At 33.9% G+C, this 15,389-nt stretch overlaps 1 long non-coding RNA gene across 1 annotated transcript in view; it reads right to left on the bottom strand.

Moving 5' to 3' along the window:
* Positions 1–782: 782 nt before the first annotated feature.
* Positions 783–15,389, bottom strand: part of LOC111091756 — a 33,773-nt gene continuing 19,166 nt past the window's right edge. Inside the window, exons 3-4 of the long non-coding RNA XR_005376018.1 lie at positions 12,227–12,336; positions 783–934 (exon numbers count right to left, since the gene is read on the bottom strand). This is a non-coding gene — a long non-coding RNA (uncharacterized LOC111091756). The remainder of the gene's footprint in view (positions 935–12,226; positions 12,337–15,389) is intronic.

Genomic DNA, 15,389 nt, shown 5'->3' with positions numbered 1-15,389 from the left:
TACTGTGGAAACTGGAGTTTTGAAAATAATCGTAAAATTTTTGTTTTGAAATTTGTTATACATACATATGTACATAGTATATATTTCCATATATATGCTATCACTTGATCCTAGAATTGTCTCTTTTCTTCACTTCCTCTTTGCATATTCCAAAGATATTAGAATGTAGACACGGTTTAAAAATTAGTTAATTTGCACAATCCCATAATATTGCACATAAAGAATATCTGAGGTGACTTGCCCTTGGTTATACAGCTAACTAAAATGATTGTTCATTCCAGCAATTAATGTATATAATATAAACTCAGAGTTGTATATGATATTTTCATTATAAGAAGTAATCAAGATCTAAATATAAACTTACATAATGATGTTATTAAATATGTGGGCCACCACAGCCTCATAGGATTACATTAGTGTATTTCATATTATTAATGAACAAAAAACATTTCCACTATACATATGCATATAGATATATACAAATAAACAAGATATAATATAAATATATTTAAGTATATATAAATATAAATATAAATGTAGCACCTCTGGCTCTTTTTGCTTCAGTGATTTTTAGAAATGTAAGGAAAGTGTTAAGTACAACAGCATACATACTGTTAGGTACTGATTAAGAAGGCATAAAAGGTAACATGAAATAGAAAACAATGCACTTTTGTAATCCAAAACTAGTACATCTATATTCTTACGCTGTGCTGAATAAAATAAAAGACAAAGTCATTAAATCTATATTGTAATGTTTTTTTTATTTTCTGTTTTGTAGAAGATTACTATAATATATTCAGCCAGCTGACTTCTCAGAAATTCTCACTATAATATAACAATAATAATAATGATGACACTATAGTTTTATAGGGTATTTGTCTTCCAAGATGCTCTGTGCGTTGTGTACATTGCCTCATCCATTTTAACAACATTCCTGTAAAGAAAGTGAGGTCAGGCATTATTTTCTTCATTTGCTATACATGTAAAGGCAGCAAAGAGAAGCTAAATGACTTACAAGTTCATTTACAAAACTGAAGTCGGAATCTAGGCTTACTGATCTCAGTGTTTTCAACTTCTTAAAGAATTATTCACCCTATTCAATGTTCCCTAATAATAGGTGGTTATATCTTACAAATAAAGACACAGTATATGGATGGCCAGTTAAATTAGAATTTCAAATAAAAATAAATATTTAGTATAAGTGTATGCCATGCAATATTAGGGACATATTTACACAGAAAAAAAATTGTTCTTTATGTAAAATTCCATTATTTTTTTCTGGAAATCCTACCTGGTAACCAGAACTAAAATATGAAAATGAGTACATAATTTAACTAGTGAAACAACAACAAAAAAGATACATTGAACTATAGCCAAATTAAAAATGTTTGTCCTACAAAAATACTACCAAAAACTGGAAAAAAAAAAAAAAAACAAAAAAACACAGAGGACAGAAAATACTTACAAATCATATATACAAATAGGGATTTTATTCACTTCATATATAGAACTCTTACAACTTACTTAGAAAAAGACATAAAATGCAATTAAAAATAGAGTTTAAATTATTTTAAAAGTAACTTGAATAGTTATTTCTCCAAGGAAGATATTCAAATGGCCAAGTAGCAAGACAAATAATAACTAAGTGCTGGCAAGGTGTGCAGTAATTAAAACAATCATATACTGCTAGTTAGACTATAATATAGTATAGCACTTTTTAAATGAATGTCTTGACATTTCCTCAAATATTAAAAATAGTTTTCATATGACCCACCAATTTAAGTCCAATTTTATACCCAAGACAATTGAAAATATATGCCCACAAAAGTATTTTATTTGTATGTCCATAGAAATTTTATTCATTAAGCTAAAAGTTGGAAATAATCCAAATGTCCATTAGTTAACAGATGGATAAACACCATGTGGCATGTGTCCGTACAATAGCATATAATTTGGCACTAAAAAGAATAATGTACTGATACATGCTACAACATGAATGAACCTAAAAAACAGTAAGTAACATAAGCCAAGCACTAAAAATTTCATATTATGAGAATACATTTAAAAGGAATGTCAAGGGCAGCCCGGGTGGCTCAGCGGCTTAGCGCCGCCTTCAGCACAGGACCTGATCCTGGAGACCTGAGATCTAGTCCCACGTCGGGCTCCCTGCATGGAGCCTGCTTCTCCCTCTGCCTGTGTCTCTGCCTCTTTCTCTCTCTCTCTTTCTCTCTCTGTGTCTTTCATGAATAAATAGATAAAAACTTTAAAAAAAATAAAGGAAATGTCAAATGTCAAGAATGGAGAAATATACATCAGGTAGACATTTGAGGAATGACTGCCAAGGAATAGAGCATAGCAAAATGGGGGAAAGGAGAATGACTGTTAATGAGCAACTGTTTATTTTAGGGGTTATCAAAAGGTTCTTTCTAAACTTATACTGCAGTGACGGTTTCACAACTCTCTGAATATACAAAATCATTGAAATCTACATTATAAATGGGTAAATTTTATACAAAATGAGTTATAACTGAATAAAGATGTACAGATTAAAGAAAAATACTTTCCTCGAGGATTTTTATGGTTTTAGTCTCACATCTAAGTCTTTAATTCATTTTGATTTTATTTTTCTGCGTGGTGTAAGAAAGTAGTCCAGTTTTACTCTTACGTAACTATTCTATTTTTCCAGCACCATTTGTGGAAGAGGCTCTCTTTTTTCCATTGCATATTCTTGTCTCCTTTGTTGAAGACTGACTATGTAATAGTGGGTTTATTTCTAAGCTCCCTGTTCTGTTCCGTGGATTTATGGATTGTTTTTGTGCCAGTACCATACTGTTTTTTAAAAAATATTTTATTTATTTATTCATGAGACACAGAGAGGCAGACACATAGGCAGAGGGAGAAGCAGGTTCTTCCAGGGGAGTCCAATGTGGGACTCGATCCCAGGACTCTGGGACTACGCCCTGAGCCAAAGGCAGATGCTCAACCACTGATCCACCCAGATGTACCATACTGTTTTGATTAATACAACTTTGTAGTATATCTTGAAGTCTGTGATTGTAATATCTCTTGTTTTGTTCTGTTTTTTGAAAGCTGTTTAGCTATTCAGGGTCTTTTGTAATTCCATACAAATTTTAGGATTATCTATTCTAGTTCTGTGAAAAATGCTATTGATCTTTTGATTCTTTTGATAGAGATTGCATGAAATCTTTACATTCCTTTGGGCAGAATGGGCACTTTAACAATATTAGTTATTCCAATCTATGAACATGGAATATCTTTCCATTTATTCCTCTCATCTTCAATTTCTTTCCTCTCATCTTCAATTTCTTTCATCAATGTTATACAGTATTCAGAGTACAGGTCTTTTACATACTCAGGTTTATTCCTATGTATCTCATTACATTTGGTGCAACCTTAAATGGGATTGTTTTCTTAATTTCTCTTTCTGCTACTTCATTATTAGTGTATAGAAATGCAATACATTTCTGTACATTGATTTTGTATCCTGCAACTTTATTAAATTCATTGATTAGTTCTAGTGTTTTTTTTTTTAATGGAGTCTTTAGGGTTTTCAATATATAGTATCATATCATATCTTCTGCAAATAGTGAGAGTTTTACTTCTTCCTTACAAATTTAGATGACTTTTATTTCTTTATGTTATCCTGCTGCTGTGGCTAGGACTTACAGTACTATGTTGAATAAAAAGTATTGAAAGTGGACATCCTTGTCTTGTTTCCTGACCTTAGGGGAAAAACTTAGTTTTTCACCATTGAGTATGATGTTGGCTGTGGGTTTTTCATATAAGGCCTTCATAATGTTAAGATATGTTCTCTCTAAATCAACTTTGTGAAAGTTTTTATCATGAATGGATGTTATACTTTATCAGATGTTTTTTTCTGCATCTACTGAAATAATCATACAGTTTTTATCCTTTCTCTCATTGATGTGCTGCATCCTATTGATTGATTTGTAAACATCGAACAAACATCTCAGGAATAAATCTTACTTCATTGTGGTGAATTATTATTTCAACGTACAGTTGGATTTTGTTTCCTAATATTTTGTTGAGGAATTTTGCATCCATGTCCATCAGAGATAAGGCCTGCATGTACTTTTCTTTTTTATAGTATCTTTATCTTGTTTTAGTATCAGGGTTATGCTGGCCTCATAGAATGAATTTGGAAATTTCCTTACTTTTCTATTTTTTAAGAATAATTTCAGAAGAATAGGTATTAACTATTTTTTAAATGTTTAGTAGAATTCACCTGTGAAGCTGTCTGGTCCTGGACTTCTGTTTTTTGGGAGTCCTTAGTATACTAATTAAATTTCATAGCTAGTCTGTTCAAATTTTTGCATTCTTCCTAATTCAGTATTGAGGGGCAGGGGGTTATAGGTTTCTAGGAATTATTCATTTCTAGGTTGTTCAATTTGTTGTCATACAATTTTTTCATAATATTCTCATATAATCCTATGTGTTTCTGTGGTGTCATTAGTTACTTCTCCTCTTTCTTTTCTGAGTCCTCTCTCTCTCTCTCTCTCTCTCATGACTCTGTGTCACAGTCTATCAATTTTGTGGATCTTTTCAAAGAAAAAGCTCCTGGTTTCATTGATCTGTTCTATTTGCTTTTTAGTGTTTATTTGGTTCATTTCTACTCTAATCTTTATTATTTTCTTCCTCCTACTGGTTTTTTGGTTTTGTTCTTTTCCTAGCTCTTTGAGGTATAAGATTAGATTGAGATTTTTCTTAATTCCTGAGGTAGGCCAGTATTGCTATAAACATCCCTCTCAGACTAGCTTTGGCTACATCCCAAAGATTTGAACCACTGAGTTTTCATTTTCATGTTTCTGCGTATTTTTTTTATTTCCCCTTTGATTTCTTAGTAAAATTATTTATTGTTTAGTAGCATGTTATTTAATCTCCATGTATTTATATTCATTCCAGGTTTTTTCTGGTGGTTAATTTCTATTTTCATATCACTGCATTCAGAAAAATTGAATGGCATGACTTCGGTCTCTGAATTTGTTGATACCTGATTTGTGGTCTAGCATGTGATCTATTTTGGAGAATGTACCATGTGCACGTGAAAAGAACGTGTATTCTGTTTTAGGATGGGATGTTTTTAAATATGTCTGTTAGATCCATTTGGTCCAATGTGTCATTCAAAGCCACTGTTCCTTATTAATTTTCTGTTTGGATGATTTGCCCATCAATATAAGTGGGGTATTAAAGTCACCTAGTATTATTGAATTGCTATTGATTACTTCTTTTATATTTGTTATTAGCTGCTTTGTGTATTTGATTGCTCTCATGCTGGGTGCATAAATACTTAACAATCATTATATCTTCTTGTTGAATTGCTTCCTTTATGAATATGTAATGTCCTTCTTCATCTCTTGTTACTGTCTTTGTTTTAAAATCTATTTAGGGGGCACCTGGGTAGTTCAGTGGTTGAGCATCTGTCTTTGGCTGAGGTCATGATCCCAGAGTCCTGGGATCAAGTCCTGCATCATATTCCCTGCAAGAAGCCTGCTTTTCCCTCCACCTGTGTCTCTGCATCTCTCTCTGTGTCTCTCATGAATAAATAAATAAAATGTTTTTTAAAAATTTAAAAAAAGTCTGTTTGGGCCAATATAAGTATTGCTACCATGGCTTTCTTTATATTTATTTCACATGAAAAAATGCTTCTCCATTCCCTCACTTTCAATCTGCATGTGTCTCTAGGTCTGAAATGAGTCTCTGGTAGATAACCTTATGGGTCTTTCTTTTTATCCATTCCATCATTCTATGTTTTTTTATTGGAGCAGTTCATCCATTTAAATTCAAACTAATGATTGGTCACTATGTACTTATTGCCATTTTGTTACTTGTTTTATGGTTGTTTTGTAGTTCTTCTCTGTTCCTATCTTCTCTTGCTCACTTCTCTTACATTTTACTGACTTTCTTTAGTGATATATTTAGATTCCTTTTCTTTATTTTTTGCATATCTATTACTGGTTTTAATTCGTGGTTACCATTAAATGTATATATATCATCTTCTGAGTATAGGAGTCTGTATTAAGTTGATGATCACTTAGGCTTGAACCCATTCTTTATTCCTCCCCCATGTTTTAGGTATATGGGGTCATACTTTACATCCTTTTATTTTGCAAATCCTTTGGTCTTTCTTATAACTCTACTGCTTCTTTGCTTCCTACTATTTTTTTTACTCCTACATATTGTCTTTCCTTTCCACTAAAAAAGTCCCCATTAACATTTCTTGTAGAGCTGATTTAGCAGTCATGAATGCCTTTATTTATTTATTTATTTATTTATTTATTTATTAAGAAAGAGAGAGAGAAAGTATGCAGGGGGAAAGGAGAGCAGAGGGAGAGAGAATCTCAAGACCCCACAACCTGAGCCGAAACCACGAAACCAAGAGTTGCACACTAAGCTGACTGCACTACTCAAGTGCCCCAGTCTCAGAAACTCTTTATCTCTCCTTCTTGACTAAATGATAGCCTTGCTGGATACAGTATTCTGGACTGCAGGTTTTCTCCTTTTAGCACTTTGAATATCATGCCTCTCTTTCTGGCTTGCAAAGTTTCTGCTGAAAATCAGCTGATAGTCTTATGGGGTATTCCTTATATTTAACTTTTTCCCCCTCTTGCTGCTTTTAAAATTCTCTCTTTATCACTACTTTTGCCACTTTAATTATTATGTTTCTTAGTATAGACATCCTTGGGTTGACTTTGTTGGGGGCTCTCTGTGCCTCCTTGATCTAGATTTGTTTCTTTCCCAACATTCAGAAACTTTTCAGCTTATTTGTTCAGGTAAATTTTCTGATCCCTTTTTTCTCTCTTCTCCTTTTGGGATCCCTATAATGCAAATGTTATTACACTTAATGCTTTTGCTGAGTTCCCTAAGACAATTTTCATTTTTTATTATTTTTTTTCCTCTCTACTATTTAGCTTGATTGCTTTCCATTATTCTGTTCTCTGAGTCATTGATCCATTTTGCTTCCTATTCTACTATTGATTCCATTGACTGTATTGTTAATTTCAGTTATCAAGTTTTTCATCCGTGATTCTTTTTTATGTTGTGTCTCTTTGTTGAGGGTCTCAGTGAGGTCCTACACCCTTTTCTAGCCCTTTAAATATCTTCATGATCATAACTTTAAATTCTCTTTTTTAAATTTCATTTATTTACTCATGAGAAAGAGAGAGAGAGAGAGAAAGAGAAAGAGGTAGAGACACAGGCAGAGGCAGAGGGAGAAGCAGGCTCCATGTAGGGTGCCTGACATGGGACTCGATCCCAGGTCTCCAGGACCACGACCCAGGCCGAAGGCAGCACTTAACCACTGAGCCACCCGGGCTGCCCTAAATTCTTATCACACATATTACTTCTGTTTCATTTAGCTCTTGCTATGATTTTGTCCTGTTCATTTGGAACATATTCCTCTGTCTCCTCTTTTTGTCTAACACTCTGTTTCTATGTGTTAGGGAAGGCAGCCATGTGTCCTGCTCTTGCAAGTAGTGGTCTTATGAAGATTTCCTGTAGTGTACTGCAGTGCAGTGTCTCTGTTCGCCTGGAGCTTCAGAGGTACCTTCTATGTGTGCTATGTACACCTACTGTTATGGCTGATCTGCTTTTTCCATCAGTCCAGTATTCTACAATGGCTCTCCACCTGTTGTTGGCAGGGTTTGTTCCCTGTGTCATTAGTGGGCCAGTCAGGGGCTACCTTGGGTTGGAGTTGATGCAGACTAGGTGTTTGCAAGAGATGAAGTAGTACCAAACTACAAGGCACTTTTCTTGTTTTGTTTCCTGAGTTTTCATTAGTGGGCAGGGCCTGCAGTCAAACCCAATGTCTGCCCCCGCCCCACTACTGGCACTGTAGTGGGACTGATACGTGTGCTTAGCTTCCCCTCTCTCCAAGGCAGGAGTCACTTTAGAGTGGTACTGGCCTCTTCTGGGGCTGTTTACACATTGTAAGGGTTATAGCACTGCTTTAGATGGGTTCTGGCCAAAGATATATTGGAGGGGACATGTATAGAGGATAATGTGGGGGCTGAACATGTAGTGTTAGCAAGGTCCACACACTGGTCCATTGTGGGAGAGGACCTGCAGAAACTCAAATCCTCCTGCTAAGGCAGGCATGGTTGGTGGGAGTGGATCCACAGAAGCACATGAGGGCAGCATAAGCTGTTAGCAAACTAGGTGGAGAGTGCTGCTCTGTGTGGTTCCTGCAGTTGTCTTGCATCTAGGCTTGGGGACAGCAGGAGAAAGTGGCACCCACCAGCTTCTCTTTTCCTGGAGAAGTCTCTCAAAGATCCCTGCCCCTCCAGGACAAGTTCTGAGATTAGTAAACAAATCTCCCTCCTATATTCCCCAGGCATTTTTCAAACCGTGGCTTTCATGCTGTACCTCCATGGAAATGTTTGTTATATGCTCTCTTTATATGCCAGGACTCAGTTTCTTATTGACTTCCTGGCTCTTCCAGAGCTGAGCACACTGATTTTTAAAGTTCCAGGTGTTAAGCACTGTTGATTGTAAGAACTCACAAAATTATGCCCTCTGGTTTTCATGTGGGTTCACCATGCCTGGGGTGCTTGGTGTGAGGGTTTGGTCCTCTTCCCTCTCCATGCCCATAGTGTCTCTTCCTCCTGGGGACAGTTGCATAGACCCATTTAGCTCCTGACCACACCTCTGCCCTTTCTATTCTCTTCAACGTGGCCTCTTTTCTACATTTAGCTGTGGAAAGTCTATTCTGTCAGTCTTAGGGTCATTTTCTGGGTTATTTACACTAATATGTACTACCCATAATATATTATTGTTGTATCCATGGGAGAGGTGAGCTTAGGATCCTTCGACACTGCCATCTTCCCTGGAAGTCACCCTGTAACATCTTGATTTCAGACTTCTAGTCTCCAAAACTGTTGTTTTAAGCAACCAAGTTTGTGTTGTTACAGTAGTCATCAGAAACTAAATACACATACACAAATGTATGCATGAATACATATGTATGCACAGGAGTATAAATTATATTAAAATAATATATATCTGACTAGATATATGATTATAAAACATATAGTTCATTTGAATTGCAGATAAAGACATAAAGAAAACTCATCCAGGATAGCAACGTAAGTATATATCAATTCAAAAGTATGTTCTTTCAAATAAACTGTGGCCTAATTTTGAATCTAACATGTAGTCTTCTGACATTATTTTATTTTAAATATGTTTATATTAACATAACTTAAATTTATCAAATACAAAGCATATATGTAATCTAGATAAAAAAATAAAACTTCAGAAGGATGACTTTCGAAGTTCATTACATCTGAATCCTGAAAACATTTTTTTAATAGTTTCATCAGTTTATATCCACAAGGTGTTGAAAAAAAGATGCAGCCAAGAAAGGACAAACAAAAGAGCAAACTAACATCACTATATTTACAACCTTGATATTATTTATCTAAATTTTCAAACTATATGTTAAAGAAAGTTTCTGATATGAAGACTTAAGTAATATCTGATCATTAAGTAAATGATGAGATAATAAAAAGATTCAACTCAAATATATACACATAATAAAAGTATTAATTTATATTACGGCCAAAAAAAAGAAAATGTTATCTTAATGTTGACAGTTTTGCTAATATTATTTTATATCATCCATATTCCCTAGATTTATAGAGAAAAACATAATTTTAAAGCCAACTTAATATTAAATCTACTGAAAATTAGACTTATTTTTTGCTTCTATACATACTACCCATTTTTTTATTTTCTAAAAAACTACTTGTGATTTCAAACTAATATGAAAAAAATATTTGCAGTGTTTTCCATTGTATTGGAAATTAATGACTTTTTGTTTGCATAGAATATTTTATCAGTAGATGTGGGAATGCAGAATGCTAAATAACTGTTAAATTGGAATATTTTATTTGTAAGCAAGATGTAATTTCTTACTATAATTCTGTAATATCTTACAAACATACATTAAAACACTCAAATGCACACTGTAGATACCTTCTATGTGTGTGTGTGAAAATATACATGTATCTGTGTATTTGTGTGATGTAAATGCATATGTGTGTAATGTCTATGTAAATGTTTTTTCAGTGGATGCACGTATTTCAATATGCTGGTAATTAGTAACCACTAAAAATAACCTTGGATTATTTTAATAAGTGGCTTTTCAATTTTTAATAATTTATCCTCCAATTATTTCCTTTCTGCAAGTATTTCTCATAAATAGAGACTAGGCAAAAAGATGCATATAAATCCATAGGTATTGTGTTAAAACCAATCATAAACATACTGTGAACTGGTGTTAAGTTATACACCAGGCCAGCTTCAAAAATGATGATCAAACTGTGTAAGGATAACTGAAACCTGTAACAGAGTAAACACTGTGTTAGGATAATACGGTGCTGACAGGGCAGATGCCTTCCAGCTGAATCATTTTTCCATTCCTGGAAGATTTTGAAATGGAGAATTAAGCATTGTCTACCTCAGGGTTACTCAGTCAGAATGTATTTCTGCAGATGAGGTTGCTGATATGACACAGAAACGCACAGTGATAAGTCTTATAAAGTCCCAGTGCTTGCAGGCATGAGTCCTGCACATTGAGCAGCCTGGGTCAATGCTACATCCTCAGTTTGTTCTAGACAACGGCAAATAGAAAACACCATGTAGCTGTAGAACAATACTTGATGGGAAAATAAGCCAAGCATTATACTGTGATGTCTTATGACACAATTGAGAAATGAATCCTTTAGGGGGCCTGTGGAGAAATTCATAAATATGTAAAACAGTTAAGTCTTTGGAAAGTATATTACTTTGTAGGATTAGATTTAGAAATGGGGCAGGCTATAGCTTTCTTATATATAAGAGCTTGGTGACTGAAAACAAGACTTTTGATAAATAGCACACACATAATGGCAAATAGCAATTCAGGAGATAAAATCTATAAACTGGCATTTAGCCAGTGTACTTGTAACATTGCTTATTATCAGATCATACAATCAGAAAAGTTAAAAACTTCTATTTTCTTCAATTAAACTATAAATGTAGGAAAACTCTTACTTGTTCATGTGTATTTATTCACTTAGAGGATATTTTATGTTAAATTTTTAATCTTAAACTAAGTTCCCTCAGCTTCCAGAACTCAAAGATCATCCTTGCCCTTGTCCATAATACAAGTTTTAATAGACAAGGCAGACAATTCTAGCTTTAATTCAAGCAAAACATATATCAGATGATTATTTATTCTACTGCTTCAAATTGTATTAAATATTCCAAAATAAAATGTAAATGGTTTTAAAAGATTTGTTTTGAGAATTATGTATACCCCAAAATACATGCACAGATAAGAGATTTATCCATATCTGTGAACATAATTCTCTTTTACTATGCAATCTCAAAATGAACTCTCTTGAGCTATAAAACACCAAAACAAATGCATGTATAAATGGTTTATTTCTTCAACTATATTATATGCATCAAGTTGGCCTAGTACCTGCAGGAGGTATCATAGTACTTTGAGAATAATTGGTACTCAAAAGTACTGGCTGAACTATTCAAGTTAACTACACAGAAGTGTTTTATTTTAGATAAAATTGAGAAAATGGTTGAAAGTTTATATAAAGGAATATAATGTGATATGGCTGTGCTATGTTGTACAGAAGTGTTGATACAGCACATAATGATAAGATAAAACTGTATAAATACCAAAGGATTCACTTCAGATTCCTTTTTATTAACCTCAGGAAATAATGCAAAACACATGATTTCTTTCTAAAAAAGATAAAGTCTAGGAAATGCATTTTGTAAACGACAAAAGATATAGATGCTCCCTAAAATTTTTGGCAATTTTCAAATATTGTTTTTCTCAATAACAAAAAAGACATTTGAATTTACTCATTTCCTCATACTGAAGTGTGTAGAAAAAAGTAAACTATGTAATTTTGAAATATAAAATATAATTTGAAAGATATACATGTCTTAAGTATTAAAGTCAGCTAATCATTAAAAAATATTATCTAAAATAACTTAAAAAATTAAAAACAAGAAGCTAAATAATGAGTAAACAGATTTGCCTTTTATAAATATTTATACCTATATAACATAAATATAAATGCATGTATCATGAACACAGACACATATAATATCCTATGATACCCAATCACAATATCATAGCAAAAAAGTTGGAACAACAAGCTGAAAAAAATTATACTACCTTGAAGAATTTGTACAAGGAGAGAGAAATTATTTAGAACGAGAAACAGACATGAAGGTCATTTCTTCATGCACATGTTCAGTGATTGATGGCCTGTTTTGAAGAGTTTCCTGCAAATCAAGAAAAAGTGTTATAAAGAAATCACAGGAGTATAATGAATTATAGTTAGAATGTAAGAGAAAACTGTGTAGTCCAGCTCATGACAGAATTCATTGAAAAAGTAACCTGAACATAGAAAGTTAGAAATGCCCACGGTACTAATCAAAAGTTTATTGGTGTCCTTGAAGAGATATAGGTAGGAAATGGGGAAGAAAAAGTAATATATTTACATAAAGTCCTGTTGCACATTATAAAATCTCTTAAAATATTTGGTAAGTTAGTAACACAAAGAAATATTTTATAAGTGTATGCTTCACAGAGGCCATATCCCTGGTTCTGTCCAGACTTTTGAGTATCCAACATAAGGATACTGTTTTTGTGCATTAAACTTAATGCACTAGCAATTATTTTCTGTGTTACCATTTCAAATATCAAATGTGAAATTAGCATCTTTAAGAAACACAGAAATCTCTTATGTTGTAAGATTCTAAAATATTTAAAATAATTTAGAAAGATTCAAATTACTTATAAAACAAATAAGATGCATTGATAGACAAAGTCAAATTTATTTAGAGAGCCTGACATCAAGGCCCAGAAATCTCTGGTGGCCCCAGAGCTAGTACTAGAACAAATTCATACCCAAAGTGGCAGTTTGGATGTTTACCTGTGAGTATGTGGGCATATCTGAATGCACATATTTATGTATATCTGTGTGTGTGTGTGTGTTTGAGGTGGTACCAAACATAAACACTTTACAATATGCTATTTTATTTAATCCAATTGTCAGTTCTAATCCATTTGTATGAAATATGGAAAACTTCAATAAAGTGTTGCTGAGAGAATGAAAAGATACAGTTCACAGTAGGAAAAGGTCACAGACAAACTATTTTTCAACCCATAACTAACAAAAAATTACCACTAGTTAGGAGGATAATTGTGAAAAGAATAAAACTAAGAAAATGGGAAAAACCCAAAAGGAGATAGCAAACAAAGAGTAAAGAATGCCTATTCCCCATCTCCAAAATTTGGTAACATTTTATTTGCCTGAAAAGCCAAAGGGACACCAACACATATCAGAAAGGAATGCTTACCAGGGTGAATATTTCAAATTGTGTTCTCTTTGCCTACTTCACTGATGTATAGTGGAGTTGAACAAAAACTTTATTTCTGATCTTCCATCTACACTGCATTTGTCTAATGATGGATACATGAATGAATGGAATTTATCTCCTAAATGTGCTTTGAGCAATGCTAAAAATCAGCATATCAAAGAATCTATCCATGGAAACTGAAAAGTAATACAAGTTTTACCATGTCTCATATCTTACTCATCAGCAATCTCAAATATTTTTAAAAGATTTTACTTATTTATTCATGAGAGATACAGAAAGAAAGAGAGAGGCAAAGACACAGGCAGAGGGAGAAGCAGGCTCCATGCAGGGAACCTGACGTGGGACTTGATCCCGGGTCTCCAGGATCATGTTCTGGGCTGAAGGGGACGCTAAATTGCTGAGCCACCCGGGCTGCCCAGCAATCTCAAACTTAAGCTAGGTTATCTCAGTGTCAGATTAGCAGAAATTGCATAGTTTTTAGAACCCTAAGGATCCGTTTTGAATTCTGAACCCGGAGTCTTAACTTTAAATGATATGTTATTTATTTGACTTGTTTTAAAAATATTTTATTTATTTATGAGAGAGAGAGAGAGAGAGAGAGAGAAGCAAGAGACACAGGCAGAGGGAGAAGCAGGCTCCATGCAGGGAGCGGAACATGGGACTCAATCCCAGGTCTTCAGGATCAGGCCCTGGGCTGAAGGTGGCGCTAAACTGCTGAGCCACCCGGGCTGCGGTTTTTATTTGACTTTTTGAGCTTCATTTGCCATCTTTGTAAAAGCCAATTATTAAAACTGCAAGATGCAAAGTTAAAGATACTGGTTTCCATGCTTTTTGAAAGGTCCTTTAGAAAGGACCTACATGAATACCTGTTTCCACTAACTAAAAGACATCCAAAGAGGATTTTTCCTCTTACAAAAAAAGGCTAAAAGCAAAAGTAGCATTCATTATTGTTTTACAGCAAGCCATTATAAACTGAACATACATCCTGAGCAGTGAGAGAGGTACTGCCAAGCTCCTTCTCTGGGAACTACACTCAGCACCTTAGCATCAAACCACCAGAGCTTCACACTGTGTGTGTGTCTGTGTGTGTGTGTTTAATCTCCATTTATTTTGTGCATCCATTAGTAATATATGTCCTAAGGTGTCAGAAAAGCCTAAGAGGTTATTTTGGGGGTCTGAAAATGCTCAAAAAATTTTCCACTTAAATTAACAACAATTCCTTCTTCACTTTACTACATTTGGCTTATGGAAGTTTTCATAGGAATGTTCTACTGTCAGGTAGCAGAAGAAGCCTATACAAGGATCTGGGATATAAGGATCTGACACAGAATGTTTCCCTGATAATCACGTAAAAGTGAAAGTCATATTGTTAAAGGATAACCACTGCAAAATGGTATTCTCTACTTTATCATTGTTACTCTTCAACTAATGAATAAACATCTTAATATGATAGGAGGGTCCTTTGCGATAGGGAATATTTAATTTTATAAGTAACTCAAGGGCTGAAATTGAGAAAATAAATTGTCTTAGTAGCACTTCATTCATCTCCTGAGAATTTCCCAGGATCAGAGGCCTGGGAAAATGAACAATCAATGATAGGACAGAGTTTGGGGATCTATGAAGCATGAGAAAAGAGAAGGCAAATTTACCTTCAATTATGCTGACATATCTAACAATTTCAAATGGATGTCTAATGACAATAAATGAACATAGTAGAAGAGCAATATTCTTTTTTTTTAGATAGTAATGAAAGGATGGGATAAAACATGGGGAAAATGTAGATGTTTAAATAAATGATGTTTTTAAAACTTTAATTATGTCTATCAATCTTATCATTTTGTGTTTTCATGAAATTCAACAGGTCACTCAGCTTATCTTGAGTTTTTACCGAGGCTTAATATTTTAGCAGGGCTAAATAATTGCTAGTGCTATGAAAGTGCCGGCTAACATGA

This window comes from Canis lupus, chromosome 22 (genome assembly GCF_011100685.1).
Source record: "Canis lupus familiaris isolate Mischka breed German Shepherd chromosome 22, alternate assembly UU_Cfam_GSD_1.0, whole genome shotgun sequence".
Classification (NCBI taxonomy): Eukaryota; Metazoa; Chordata; class Mammalia; order Carnivora; family Canidae; genus Canis; species Canis lupus.
This window is presented reverse-complemented; position numbering and strand designations above follow the sequence as displayed.